This window comes from Anas platyrhynchos, chromosome 3 (genome assembly GCF_047663525.1).
Source record: "Anas platyrhynchos isolate ZD024472 breed Pekin duck chromosome 3, IASCAAS_PekinDuck_T2T, whole genome shotgun sequence".
Lineage (NCBI taxonomy): Eukaryota > Metazoa > Chordata > Aves > Anseriformes > Anatidae > Anas > Anas platyrhynchos.
Window position 1 is genome coordinate 20,634,220 of NC_092589.1, and position 13,781 is coordinate 20,648,000.

At 42.4% G+C, this 13,781-nt stretch overlaps 1 long non-coding RNA gene across 1 annotated transcript in view; it reads left to right on the plus strand.

Moving 5' to 3' along the window:
- The first annotated feature begins 240 nt into the window (after window positions 1–240).
- LOC106015449 (uncharacterized) overlaps window positions 241–13,781 on the plus strand; it is a 175,726-nt gene continuing 162,185 nt past the window's right edge. The window contains exons 1-2 of the long non-coding RNA XR_001187494.5: window positions 241–396; window positions 11,488–11,640. This is a non-coding gene — a long non-coding RNA (uncharacterized lncRNA). The remainder of the gene's footprint in view (window positions 397–11,487; window positions 11,641–13,781) is intronic.

Sequence of the window (13,781 nt, forward strand, 5' to 3'; positions counted from 1 at the left end):
TTTTTTTTTTTTGGTGAAAACTTGTTGAAGAGAGCTGTGCAAACAATAGCTTGTGTAAGCCAAAGCTGGCATCCAGCAATTCTTAATGTCTGAATGAAAGTGCTTTTTTTTTTTGCTTTTTTTTTCTTCCACAGTACATGTTGCCAAGAAAACAAGGAGTAGTTGCTTTAAGCATTTACAAATGGTAATGCACCAACAGCTGGTCTCAATCCAACTGAGCTATTGTAGGGGTATTAAAAAGACAGGCCAGAGTTTGAGATCTACTGCCAACCTCCCTTGCAGAGTTAGGGAACATTTTACTTGGAAAAAAAAGGTCTTCTCTTCCTGCAGAGATCCACGGCTGTATTCTCCTGCAGAGCCTGAGCCCTGCCTGGCAGAGTAGGCAAAAATACATCGGTAGGCCAAATGTTTCATTGACATGAAAGTGTAGAATCCAATAGGTCCTCAGCTAGATTATTTATCTCAGTCTAATATTACAGTCTTCATCTGTGTGTTTTTTTTTTAATGTTTTGTTTGTTAGATGAATAGTTGTGACATGTGACTGTATTTCTATGAATATTCTTGTTTTCCTAGAAAAATCTTTACAACTAAGTGAATATAATACTAATATTAATGAAGTTAAAGTAATTCTTCCAAATTGAAGTATTGTTTTGAAGCAGGGGCTGGGGAGGGGGGTGCCATCTGAAAGGCTTTTCTGCTTTCTGCAGGTAGTGCTCATGGTCTCCCCCATCCAGCAGAAACCGTAAAATATTCTGGGGGGCTTTTAGGTTTGTAGGTAATGATAACACTAAAAAATATTTCTGTTCTAATATAATTACAGATGAGCTGTGTTTAGAGCAAATCTCCTAGAGAGAGCAATAGAAATTACTATTTTTCATTCTAAAAGCCTTTGTTATTAGCAGTACATTTTATATATGCTGCCTTTTCTGAATGGAAATGCAGTGTTTGGCTTTTCCCTGAAAGACAAATGGCCCTATTTGTTGATGTGCCACACTTGAGCTGGACATTTATGTGAAATAAAAAGGGCCAAATTAATTGTGAAAACAAACAAACAAAAAAACCCCACCAACAACCAGGCAGATGTGAAAAACGTACCTTTTTCTTCTTTGCTATAGATATCTGTATTTCCAGGGTGTTCATAGATAGTGACACAGTGCCCATTTGTTTAGGTTTGTGTGTGTGTGTACATATGTGTTTTCTTTTTTTTTTTTTCCTTAATCATATGGCTTGGTTCTGTTCTCCAGATCTTGTCCGTGAGCTGCTATCTGAAATAAAAATGTTTGTATCCATTTCCTCATTAATCGTCCCATTGTAATACAACCTGCTGCAGCTAAACGACAAAACAGATGCAACGATGAAAATTAAAAGTGATGGATACTTATCTTTGGCTATAAAAGCTGCTAACAATTTAGAGAGCTAGAGTGGCTTTTGGAGCTAGGATGTGGCGAATGAGAGAAACAATAACAGGGCTAAAGAGTTTGCTGTTTGTGAACCAGATAACTGCGAGGAAGCTGCGTCGCTGTCTAGCACCTGCTTTCTGTGGTTTGCCTTTTCTATCACGCAAGATCAAGTGAGGTATCGTTCTAATGTCTGGTAAGCCTTGTGTGCCACTGTCGAGACTGGATGTAACCCAATGCCAACAAAACTGCTGGAAACATGACCTTGCTTTTGTATGGTGTTTTGAACTTGAAAATAGGCCTCTTTCTTTTTGTTGTTTTTGTGTTTTTCTTCCTTCACCACACACGCTGGCATGGCTTGTGAGCTGTTCTCTGTAAAATGAGTTCCTTTTCTCTAATGACAGCAGACCTGCTCTGACAGGAAACACGGTTTTGACATATAATGCTAAATCTTCCTTATGTTCTTTGCCAAATTATCTTTTCAAATTATTTATTTAAGAAAAAAAAAAAGGTTAGTGGGGATTGTGCCCCTGGAGGGTGCAAAAAATACAAGGCTTGAAGTCTTACAGTGGAAATACTTACGGCAGCTCCTCCCTGTGCATTTGGGAACTCAGGGCTGCGTGCAGTGGGAAGTGTTCTCTCGCCCACCCCAGTTGCTCTCTTCCTGCAGCTGAGATCCGAGCCTGTTCTCTGCTGTGATGTATCCGCAGTCTCTGATTTGGCTGACTGCTTCCACAATGCCAACATGCACCTCCCAAATGCTACTGCCAACCAAAACCTTCAGGTGCTTACAGTGATTGTCCAGATAAATCTTTTAAAAATGTGACAATACCTATGCCTGTACTTCAAACCTATCTTGTGCACAGTCCCAGATTGGTTCTGTATGAATATTTTTGAAATGCCCTGGTTTTGTGTGAGAAAGATGTATGGGTACCTCCCAGCCAGCCTTCTTGGAGAGAGCTGGGAAGGGGTCTCTGGTATGTGGGGCTTGGGTTAAGTGAGGAAGCAGAGTGGAAGAGGGGTGCTGGGAGTGCAGCTGCAGAGGCTTTTGGGGTGTGGGTTGAAGCATGAAGCGTGTGGAACAGGACTGCAGGACACAGCTTCCTCCTGTCAGCACGCCCTGGACTCTTCTCGCAGCAAGGTGCTGTCTGTAGCTGTACAAACCCTGTGGCACTTTTGACAGATGTCAGGTGTGGTTTGGGCTCAGTCATTGTAGCTAAGAGCAATTACAGCTGAATGGATGCTCCTTGTATGCTGTACCCAAACCATTCAAACCTCATATTCAAACCATTCTGTAGCCCTGTTGCAAACAACAGGGAGGCCCATACGCTGTCCACTCCAGAAGCAGTGGCACATCAGCAAGAAGGGAAGTAGTGTTGTTTCTTTTCTTAAATTTTATTTCTTTCTTATGAGACCGTCTGCCCTAACAGGAGATTAAAGATGCCGTGGCAATGCAAGTCCTCCTGCTCATTACTCGTGCTCTGTTTCAGATAGTTTAGCTCAGTGCATTGTTTTTTATCTACTATGAACTCAAGTTTCTCTTGAAAAAGGCAATGATCCAGAGAAAGAGGAAGGATTTTGATTTCTCCATAGTCTTTTATCATGATTTATATTTGCTGCCTTTAATGCTCTTTATGTTTGAGAATAGAACAAGTAATGCCCTGCAGTGCAAACCAGTCAAATAGAGGAAGGGCAAAGTAGATTAGGGCATTTCTAACAGGCTTAGAAATCTTTTTTCTGTAGGTCATTAGCTGGAATCCACCCTGGGGAATCTAAGGTGGTGAGTGTTTACCTGTCAGGAAGGGAGAAGTGAGATCAGATACTGAGCAAGGAAGTCAGGGAATGGTGTGTGTGGGAAATGATAAATAGGGGAGGGCAACAGGTGATGGAGGATGTGACATAAAGCAGGAGGGTCCTTCTTTCATTTCCCCATCTGTCGCTAGGTAGCTCACGCTGTTTAGATTCATTTCAGATCAGTTCCTAAGTTGCTTATTCCTCCTTGTATCGCCTGTGGTCTGCTTGAAACATGCTGATGTTCTGGCTACAAAACTTAAAAAAAACTGAGCATCCTTCTGGTGTGTGCCAAGTGTCCCTGTGAATGAGGACTGGAACAGGCACTTGTGGTGACCTTAACCTATGCCTGAGAGAACTGGACATTCATAAGTTCATGGGCTGTGATGGGATGTGCACACAACTGCTGAGGGAGCTGGCAGGTGTGATTGCAAGGTCACTCACAATAACGAAGAGCAAAGCAAATGTCAACCCCTAAGTTCAAAAAGGGACTGAAGAAGGACTGAAGAGGACCTGGGGAACTACAGGCTGGTCAACCTCACCTCAGTCCCTGGGAAGGAGATGAAAATCATCATGAGTAGGTAGCATGGATTCAACAAGAGGAAGTCATGCTTGACCAAACTGATAAACTAGTACAATGAAATCCTCAGCCTGAGGGATGAGCAGGGAGCAGTGGATATTGTCTTCCTTGCCTTCAGTAAGGCCTTTACACTGTCCCCTGTAAGATCCTCATAGAAAAGTTGTTGAAGTGTGGGCTGGATGAGCAGATAGCGAGGTGGATCAAAAACTGGCTGAATGACTAGGCCCGGGGGTAGTGGTCAGCAGTGCTAAATCTAGTTGGAGGCCAGTACTGAGTGAAGTAACCCAGGGGTCAATGCTAGGTCCAGTCCTGCTTAACATCTTCATTTACAATCTGGATGATGTGGTAGAGTGCACCCTCAGTAACTTTGGGGTAGGTTTGCAGATGACATGAAACTGGGGGGAGTGGCTGACTCACCAGGGGCCATGCAGCCATCCAGAGGGACCTCAACAGGCTGGAGAGGTGGGCTGAGAGAAATCTCATTCAGTTCAACAAGGAGAAGTGCAGAGCAATGCAGGAACAACCCTGGGCACCAGTATATGCTGGGGGCCACCCAGCTGGGAAGTAGTTTGGCAGAGAAGGACCTGGAGATCCTGGTGGATGCCAAGTGGAACATGAGCCAGCAATGTGCCCTTGCTGCTAAGAAGGCTGATGACATTCCTGGCTACATTAGGCAAAATATCACCAGCAGTCAAGAGAGGTGATCCTTCCCCTCTGCTCAGTGTTGTTGTGGCTGCACCTGGAGTACTGTGTCCAGTTCTGGGCTCCCCAGTACAAGAGGGACATGGAGCTACTGCGAAAAGTCCAATGGAGAGCAATCAGGATGATCAAGGGACTGGAGCACCTATCTTATGAAGAGAAGCTGACTGTTCAGCCTAGAGAAGAGAAGCCCTGGGGGGTGGATCTTAAAGTATATCTATTTCTGTCTGTATCTGCCTGCAGGGAGGGTGCAAAGAGGTTGGAGGCAGGTTATTTTCAGTGGTTCCCAGTGCCAGGACAAGAGCCACTGGCACGAGGTGGAGCATAGGAGCTGCCCTCAGCACCAGGCAGCCCTCCTGTGCTCTGTGGTGATGGAAGCACTGGCACAGGCTGCCCAGAGGCTGTGGAGCCTCCTCCTTGGAGATGTTCAACATCCACCTGGACACGGCTCTGGGCAGCCTGCTCTGGGTGCCCCTGCACCAGCCTCCAGAGGTCCCTGCCAGCCTCACCCCACCTGTGATAGCTATAAAGCACAGGTTGCTCAGCATCAATCAGTTCTGGCCTGAACCCATTTCTTCACTCACACTGTTGAACTGCAAACTTGCTGCTTCGGATTTTATTGCAACTAGCAATGACCAATCAAGAATTGACCTCCTTTTCTTTTATTTGTTAAAGTAAGTCCAAGTTAAATACATCTACATACTCGGGGGAATTGTTTCCTTTGCAAGATCTTAGTACTATTTATCCAGTCTCACCATTTCTGGTCACTGACAATGAGCAATCACTCTGAAAAGTATTGCCACGTGTTATGCAGCAGTACAGTTTAACCTGTCTCTGGCCCACAGAGGAGCATGTTTATAATAGTGTGACTAAAGTCGTCATTTAGTGTTAAGGCTAATGATGTTAGGCTGTTTTAGTAGGCATGGGGAGTTTCCAATGAGCCGTGCTTTATTTCAAAGGCAGACCTTAAAACATGTTGTCAAAATACAAGCAACTTCCCCCTTTTTGGTCTCTGCTCATTTTAACCTTCCAAATAATTTAGTTTGTGTTCAACTATTGCAACTCCCTCAGTGTAAATGGAGAAATTTGGGGTACAAATTACAAATAAATCCAGTATTAGGCTTTACCCCCATTCAGCAGCAAGTCAGGGCTGAGTTTCCTGGCTTTTAGAGCTTTGGTCCCAGACATTTTCTGGCAAAGCAGGTATTCTTGAGGGCAGAGAATGTCTGTTTCTTATGTGAGTACATGCTCAGCATAATAGATAGCCAGCATCTACTTGTGACCTTTGAGGAACAGCCACAGTACAAGGCAATAACAGCATCACCTTCTGAAATCCCAGAGAAGCACCCTGAAGATTTCCCCTCTAAGCTTTCAGCAATCAGGACTCTAGAAATGTCTTAAACCAGGGGCTGCTTTGTATTTAATAGTACCTGGCAGACATCTCTCTCTGTTAATTTGTCTAATCCCTTTTCAAATCCACTTATAGTTCTGGATTTCACAACATCCTGTGATAGCAAATACCACGATTTGTGTTATGTGAAGAATTTTATTTTTTCTCTACGTTTTGCTACCTGATAATTTCACTGAGTGCCTCCAATTCTGTGTATAATGGTGCAATGCATTAATTCCCTGCCTACCTTCTTAATACCTTTCATGCTTTTTTTTTTTCTTTTTTCTCCCCAGTATGATGAGTTACAGTCTGGTTCCTCACTGAAAGAAAAACTTTTCTGTGCCTATGGTCAGGCTTTCCATGCTTCCTTATAACATTTCTATGTACTCTGTGCTCTAAAAGAGAGACTAGAAGTATTCAACATCCTGGTGCATTTTCAATGTATCTAGTAACATAGCTGTGTGTGTGTTTGTTTTTTCATTCTGTTGTTCTCTCAACTTTTTTCCTAGCAGTTTCTAAAAACCCATCTGGGCATTTCTGACAGCAGCTGAACGCTGAGGTGACCTTTTCTAATTATTCCAAGTGACTCTAAGATTTCTCTCCTCAGTGGTGCTGAGCACTGTGTACCTATAACTATTTTTTTTTTTTTTTCCCCACGTGCAATAGTTGGCATTTACCACTACAGAATTTCACCTGAGTTCATGACATCCTTCTGCAGCTCCTCACAGCTGTCTCCAGTTTTGACTGTTCTGAGCGGTGCTGCTTCGTCACCTCACTTGTCCTGCTTTCCCACATTGGTCATGCTGATTGAAGATTTCATTAAATCTGTGGGATGTGACTTCTTTAACAGAAACTGTTGGATCCTTCCCCAGCATATCTTATTTATACGTTTCTACTGATTTTATTCATTATTGCTGTTTCTAGCAACTTATCTACTGCAGATGTCAGGTTTACTGATCTGTAGTTCCCTGAGTTTTTTATGGAGCTCTTGGAGGGGGGGAGAAAGGTCTAATCTTTTACCTTTTCTTCCTCAAGATACTGAGGTAGAAGTTGGGACTTGGTTACAGGCCTCCATCAATAACTCAGTAATATCTTTGCTTTAGAGCCGTTGGACATGTAACTTCTAATCCCAGTGACACGTTACTGTTCATTTATTGATTTGTTCTAAATTCTCTTCAACTCACCTTTCGCTTCTCAAGCTCCTTTAATTATTTTACATGAGCTTGGCTGATGCAGCAGCTATAGTGGGTCCTCTAAAGGCCTAGAAAATGAGAGATTTTCCCCAATAAACTGTGAATGTTTTAGACTGTTTCTGGACAACTATGCTTTAAGAGTAGCGATTACTGCAAGTACTTTACCCTCAGCAAAGTCTCCTGCTAGCCTCTCTATATTTCTGGGGGAATTTCGTAACCTCACATTCTGCTTGTGCTTTTCAGGAGCAATTACATGCATCACAAAGAGCTGTTTTGTCTGTTATCTAAACACTTCATCTCAGGCTAGAACATAGTCTCTTGATTTTTTTGCTTACGTTTTTCATCACGTTGAATATTGTTCTGTATTTTAATGCTTGTGTCTTTTTCTGACGCTGCTGGAGAAAACAGTCTTTTGCTTTTAGCAAGCATATTTCCATTAGCTGATGACTATATCTTGTTTTGGAGTTTAATTCTGTTGCTTCTGTAGGCTGTCTTTACAGAATTATGAACTACCTCTCAGATAAATGACTGTGGCTTGGAATACAGCTCATTTAAATAAACAAGAGATCTGCACTGTTACATTTTCTGTATTTGTTTACATTGCCCTGATGTAAGATGGATCTCTCTCCAGATGAGCAAAGAGTATTTTTCTTCCCAACTAGTATTTTGCACTTTGCAAATTTAATGTCACATGATGAAAAATAAATTTTTGAAACAAACTCTCCATTCTTTTCAAATTGGCTTCTACAGTTATTTTCACTTCTAAGCAAATGCTAGTAGGATTTAAGTCAGCTGTGCACAATTTTCAGCATTGTCATCTTTATCTTCCCTCTTCATTTAGGGATTTTAAGGAAATTGCAGCTGGGTGATCCTCTTGCATATGGGCAGGACCTGATCATTCTGAATCTTGAAGGCACATCTTTTGGCAGTGCAACTGACTCAAGTAAACCATGTTTCTGAGCCTGGTGGATTCATGATCCATGTTTTTAAATTGTTTAAATATCTACTTGTAGCTTTACCTTACACCAGGCAAAGTTACTTTGTAACATATCCTTAAAAAAGTGATTAGTCATCCTGAATATTTTATGCCATGATTAATTTCTGTAGATTCCCCCTAAGTTTTACTTAATTTGATTGCTAATTAAGACATTCTTCACTGAGTAAAAAAAATCTGGAAAAATTAACATCTGGTGGGACAGTCTTGGACATACAGAAAAGATAGTCCTGTCTTGGACAAGATGAATAAGGTGGATGACAAGCTTTGCAGAAGCTTTTTTGTTTTGTTCTGGAAATTTTCAGTCTCAAATTAAGTGTTCACAGCCTGCAATGTCACAGCCCATGAAACTTACAGAGTAAGAGGATCTTGTCCAACAGGCAGTTAAGCCTCACTTAACTTTTCTGGTAACTAATAAAACTCTACATAAAGAAGTGAAAGACTTCTGTTTCTCTGTTCTCTTTCACTCAACATTTCTTATGTGTCTCTGGGCCAGGAAAAAATGTTTTGGTTGTTGAGTGAAGAGTTTTCCGTGAACGTTTTTGCAAACCCAAGTGGCAGAAAGGAAATGCTTCTGGCTTTGATGCAGCGATACAAGTAAGAAAATAAATCTCCAGCTGGTAGGAGGACTTCCCTGCCTACAAGATCAAGTTTGAACTTGCTGAGGCCTCCATGAAACATCTTCATAGATTGAGGACAGGCCCCCTTTTACCTGCAATTCCTCTCTGTAATCTCAGTGCTTACATATTGAGCTCCTGACAAGTGCTCAAGCATCACATTTGTGCTTTGTTGGCCATAGGATTTCTCTGCCAGTAACTCTGAGACTTATTTAAGAGTAGGCAACTCTGCCTGTCTTCATACAGACAAAGAATGAAGAGGCATTCAAATTAGCAGATTTACACAGGAAAATCTGATGACAATGTTGATACTCATGCTTTCCTGGCTCTTGGTCCTGTAATCAGACCTGTTTGCAATTCTTTTTCTGTCCTGTAGTTGTGCTATCCTGGTGCAAAATGAGGCCAAGACATGAGTCTGAATCTTTGTGTCCCCAAACACAGGGAAGTAGCTTGTAGGTTCTCTCTTAAACATCTTCAATGTGATGCAGAGTGTGTACAGATCTACAGAGTAGCTTGAGTTTTCATTTTCTCTAGTATTTTTTAGTTGTGCTATTTTTTTTTTTTTTCTGGTCAATATCTGAACTGTTTGATGATTGCAGGTCTGGGGAAGGGCTGGAAGAAGCGAACAGAAGGTTGGTACAAACCAGTGACAGTGACTGCAATGAGAAGGAGAAAAAGTCTGATGATAACTCTTCGACTGGGCAGCCTTTGAGGAAAAAGAGATGAAATCACTTTGGCTAAAATGGATGTCTGCAGCTTCATTAAATCTCTCACAAAGAAAAGAAAAAAACCCTTGCCTGATAGCTTTCACAAAGACAGGAGCAGCTAGAATGCCAACAGAAAGCTCACTTCAGTCAGACTTCACTGGTATTTCAGTGCAGAAACCCCACTTTCTTCCTTGTGTTGAAAGAATCAAGAGCAACACACAGTCTCAGAGCTACAATTCTTTTCTAGTATTTTATTTTTTTTTCCTTTAACAGCTTAAACACAGACATGAGGCAAATGCTGGATTTGAAAATGCAGCTTTCAGTGAGCAATGAATCTGGCATCCACGCACTGCATTGTGCTGCCAGTCCTTTTTTATATTACCAACTCGTGTGCTTCCTACCGCCTTATGAGCTGGGGCTGCCTGTGCCATGATGTAGCTATTATGACAGCGATATCGCCAGTTGCCTAAACCATCCCATCCCTTTAGATTTGGAGTTCTAAGAAACAGCAGATTGGGAAAAATCAAGTAAATGTCAACTCTCTGGACTTAAAATTAGACCTTTCCTCAAAGCATCTCAGTGAACGTTGCGCACCCAGGCCAATATTCCTGGGAATTACAGAATTAGATGTTCTCATCTCTTATGTATGAAGCATCACGCAGTTGAGCAGCTTGCCTGGGAGCATACCTGAAATGTGTTCCCTCCAAGAACAGATCCACCTCTCCTTATTCCCACACTTTTTTAGCCTTTAGCCAAGTGGCTGGTCTTGTCCTGCAGTGCTCTGAGCTGCAGCCTGATTTGTCAACATCAGGAGGAAAAGACCAGCAAAATAACTCTCAGGTGCAGTGTTGCAGGACAGCTTTTTGGGGGAAAGCAGCTGCCTTTGATAGCTGTGAGGCTTCAGATTAGGAGCTCGGGACCTCTGGAAATCAGAATCTCTGCTAATATAACATCCTGTGCTGAGATACAGATTGTGCTGGCCTGGGATCCCCACCTCAGCTGTGGAATGATTCACATGTGCTATCATCTGTCTGCTCTAACAGTGATAAACGCTCTAACAGGGAGAAAGAAAAATACATTTACTGCATGTCCTTTGCCGTTGCCTTTCTGAACCTGGATGGCAGATCCCATTTTCCTGTTCCTCATAGACTCAGCTGCCTCAAGCTATCATCTCTTCCCCCTTATTTGCAGACTTTGTTCTTCCCTACCCTGCTGACTATCCACAATTACCTCTGACTGACCTGTCAGGTTTTTGTTTTCCCTTTTCCTTCCCTCATGGTTCTTCACCCTCTGTCTTTATCTATGTACAATTTTCATGTCTCCTCCTTCCCTTGGTTTTATATCTTTTCACCTCTTGTGTGAGCTATGAACCTCTTCAATCCTCCCTGCCTTCACCCTGGGTATCTCCCCTTATATCCTGCGCCTTCAAGTTGTCTGCTGAGGGGGGCTGAACTGTGGTGAGGGGGCTTTCCTTATGTAACCTCCCAGTTACTCAGATGCCTTCCAGGGTCTGTGTGTGTGTCCCCCTGGGAGAGCTGAGGATGTACGTGGAGCAGGGGGAGGTCTCTATGAGCAGAGAGGCAGAGGTCAGCACTCGTGTAGTAACCGAGTGATGCAAACGCTGTAAATTGGGAGAACGCCCACTAAACCCTCACTGAACTGTTTTGTGCTCACATACTTTCAGCGTGCATCTGCTGAAAGTGGGTTGCATAGAGTAGTTTGCAAAATGCTTTCAATAAGTGAGCTGGTATAATTAGCAAATAAACTTTTCCACCAACTTTCCAATAACCCACTTCATTTCCCTGCAGTGTTTTCTGGGGTCAGTTGCGAAAGCAGTTGTTTCACTTGAACCAGCTCCTGTTAAGCTCTTTTCTCTGACTCATAATAAGGTCTGCCGATACAAGCTCACATGCTCTGGTTTTACCTTTTCCTTCATCTTCTGACTGGTCTCTGCTATTCTCTTTTTTTCAGTACAGGCTATTTGCTTGGGTGTTACTGGCAGGGCTGAGTGAAGACACCTGAGTTAGCCTGTTAGCTCAAGTAGTGAAAGTACAATGTTGCCTTTCCTGGACTAAGCAATTCTCATTATTTTTATTTATTTATTTATTTATTTTTTTAGTGCCTGAGCCTGATCGCTAAGAGCTATATCAGCTATTTATCTGTGCAGAACTGCTGTACCCCAGTCTTGATTTCATACCCATCTGTGTGGCATCCCAACATCTGGCTTCATCTTCCTTCAAAAATCCTCTGATACTTCACTTCAAAGACCCATGTAAGTGACAACTTCAGTGACAGGTAAAATCATTAACCTACTGATAAAGTAACTTAAAAACACAATAAAACAACACAAAACACCATTTTTTATATGCTGGGAACAGGCCCTGAATCAGAATAACCATTTGCTGATTTTCTTGTAATTCTCCATTGTCCATTCTTGTATCATCTAATCCACATCATGGCTGAATCCATGCTTATGTCTATGTATTTTTGTGTATTATTAATATGCATGGGAGTCCTGGTAATACAACATGTACATGTATTGGAGAATAAATGCATGTGGATATTGCCTTCCAATTGAGCTACGTCCAGAGAGAGAGACTGGGAAGCAGATCTTCTGCTCCCCCAGCTAGTGTGTATATGCAAAGTACTGGACTGAAGGAGCATCTATATTATTGCTTGCTCAAAGCAGCAGAGACTCTGTCATACATAATACAGAGACATCATTACTAATATAAAACACTGCTGGGGAGAAGGGACACATGGGCGGGCCAAGATGGCAGATGGCTTTTAGTGGCATGCTGCTTTCAGTTCTTCTACCTTTGTAATTTGTGCAATTTAAAGCCTTTGGTTACTGTTTTTAGTCTGCTGTCCATTGGCCCTACTGGGAGCTTTTGTTGTTGTGCAAGAATGCAGTGTATTTTTAGTGAGGGCCACAGCCAATAGTATGTGCTGTGTTCTCCTGGCGACTGGTGTTACAAAGGCAGGCTAGTCAAGAATAGCTTTTACGATCAGCTGGTTTGCTGAAGAATTGATGAAAATAGCAGTTGTCTTGGCCATATAACCTCTGCTCTGCTGTACTGCAGGATTTTGCAGTTGCTCTGCAAGGCTCTAGTACTGAGGTAGAAAGCTCTTTGGCAGTGAAAGAGGGAGGCTGGAAATAAAATATACCTCAGAAAGAGGCAGTTTCTAAGTGGGGATAGGGACATACGAGAGTATCTTCCTTGATTTGTGTAGTGGTGGAAAAACTCTTAGTGGGGGTAAGGAAAGTGAAGGAGCCAAGTGGCCCTTCCTGTGCTCCAGGAACGGTGTTCAGGAAATTTGAGGTTGCTTCCGGCCTTGTTGTGTGGGCCAAAGTCACTCAGGTTCCTTTACCCTCAGCTTCCCATCTGTAAAATGAAAGTAACGCTTTGCCATTTGGAAAGGCATTAAGTCATTCCCTATTCCTTCATCCTCTGGGAACTCGCTCTCTGAGATCCATTGATAGATGACGCTGGTGTTGGTATAGTTGGTGCCAATGATGGTTCCACTGGGCATGACTGGACTGTGCATAGCTGTGGAAAGTTTGTCCTTTTTGCGCAGATTGCACAGGGACAGCCATGGTCATAAATCCTGCCTTTCAGATCGGTGTCTGCGGGCAGATGCAGTGAGGGAGGCTGACTTATTTTCTATTCCCAAATTCTTTTTCGGCTCACTTCAGAACTATAAAATTTAGCACCTACTACATCTTATAAGGAGAGGGCTCTTCACTTCTAGCTGCTACAATAAATTTATTTTTTTAGATGGCTGAACTACTTTGTTGCAGCTTGGCCTGTAAGTGGAAGCACAGAAGTACTGTTAAGCATCCCATTGCAGATAGGAGAACAGGAATGGTGAAAATCTTGTCAGGCACCCTTCCACCTGTCAATAGCTACCTGCTTTAATTTCTAGACTGAAGAAACAGAAAGAAGAAACCCACCTTGTGAGAGCTTCTGTGGAGGCTTCTGAACTGGAAAGAAGTCAAAGATGCAAAGGCTGAAATTTTCTCTCTCTGTGCTTTTCCTCCTATGTACATCCTTTCCACGTTTTCTGATGCTTTACTTCCATCTCTGATTTGATGGGTTTGTGTGAAGCCTTCCCTAATTAGAACAGGTTAAAACAGCTCAGCTGAGCACAAGCTTAACTGTATTGCAGAGTTGTTTTTAACTTTATGCAGCATGCTTTGCCTGGCAGTTTTAATAGAATGCCAAATCTGCATACGTATAAATGTATATGCATTTGTTGCAAAGTGTTGGCCTTCTTATACTGAAAAGCCAATGCACAAGCAATCAATATTGCCAAGGAGTTTTGTCGCATTTCTGTAATAGCAAGAACTGTGGTTCAGACTCACAGTTCAGAGATGCATTTTTGGAATACCTCTGCATATGTATTTTAGTG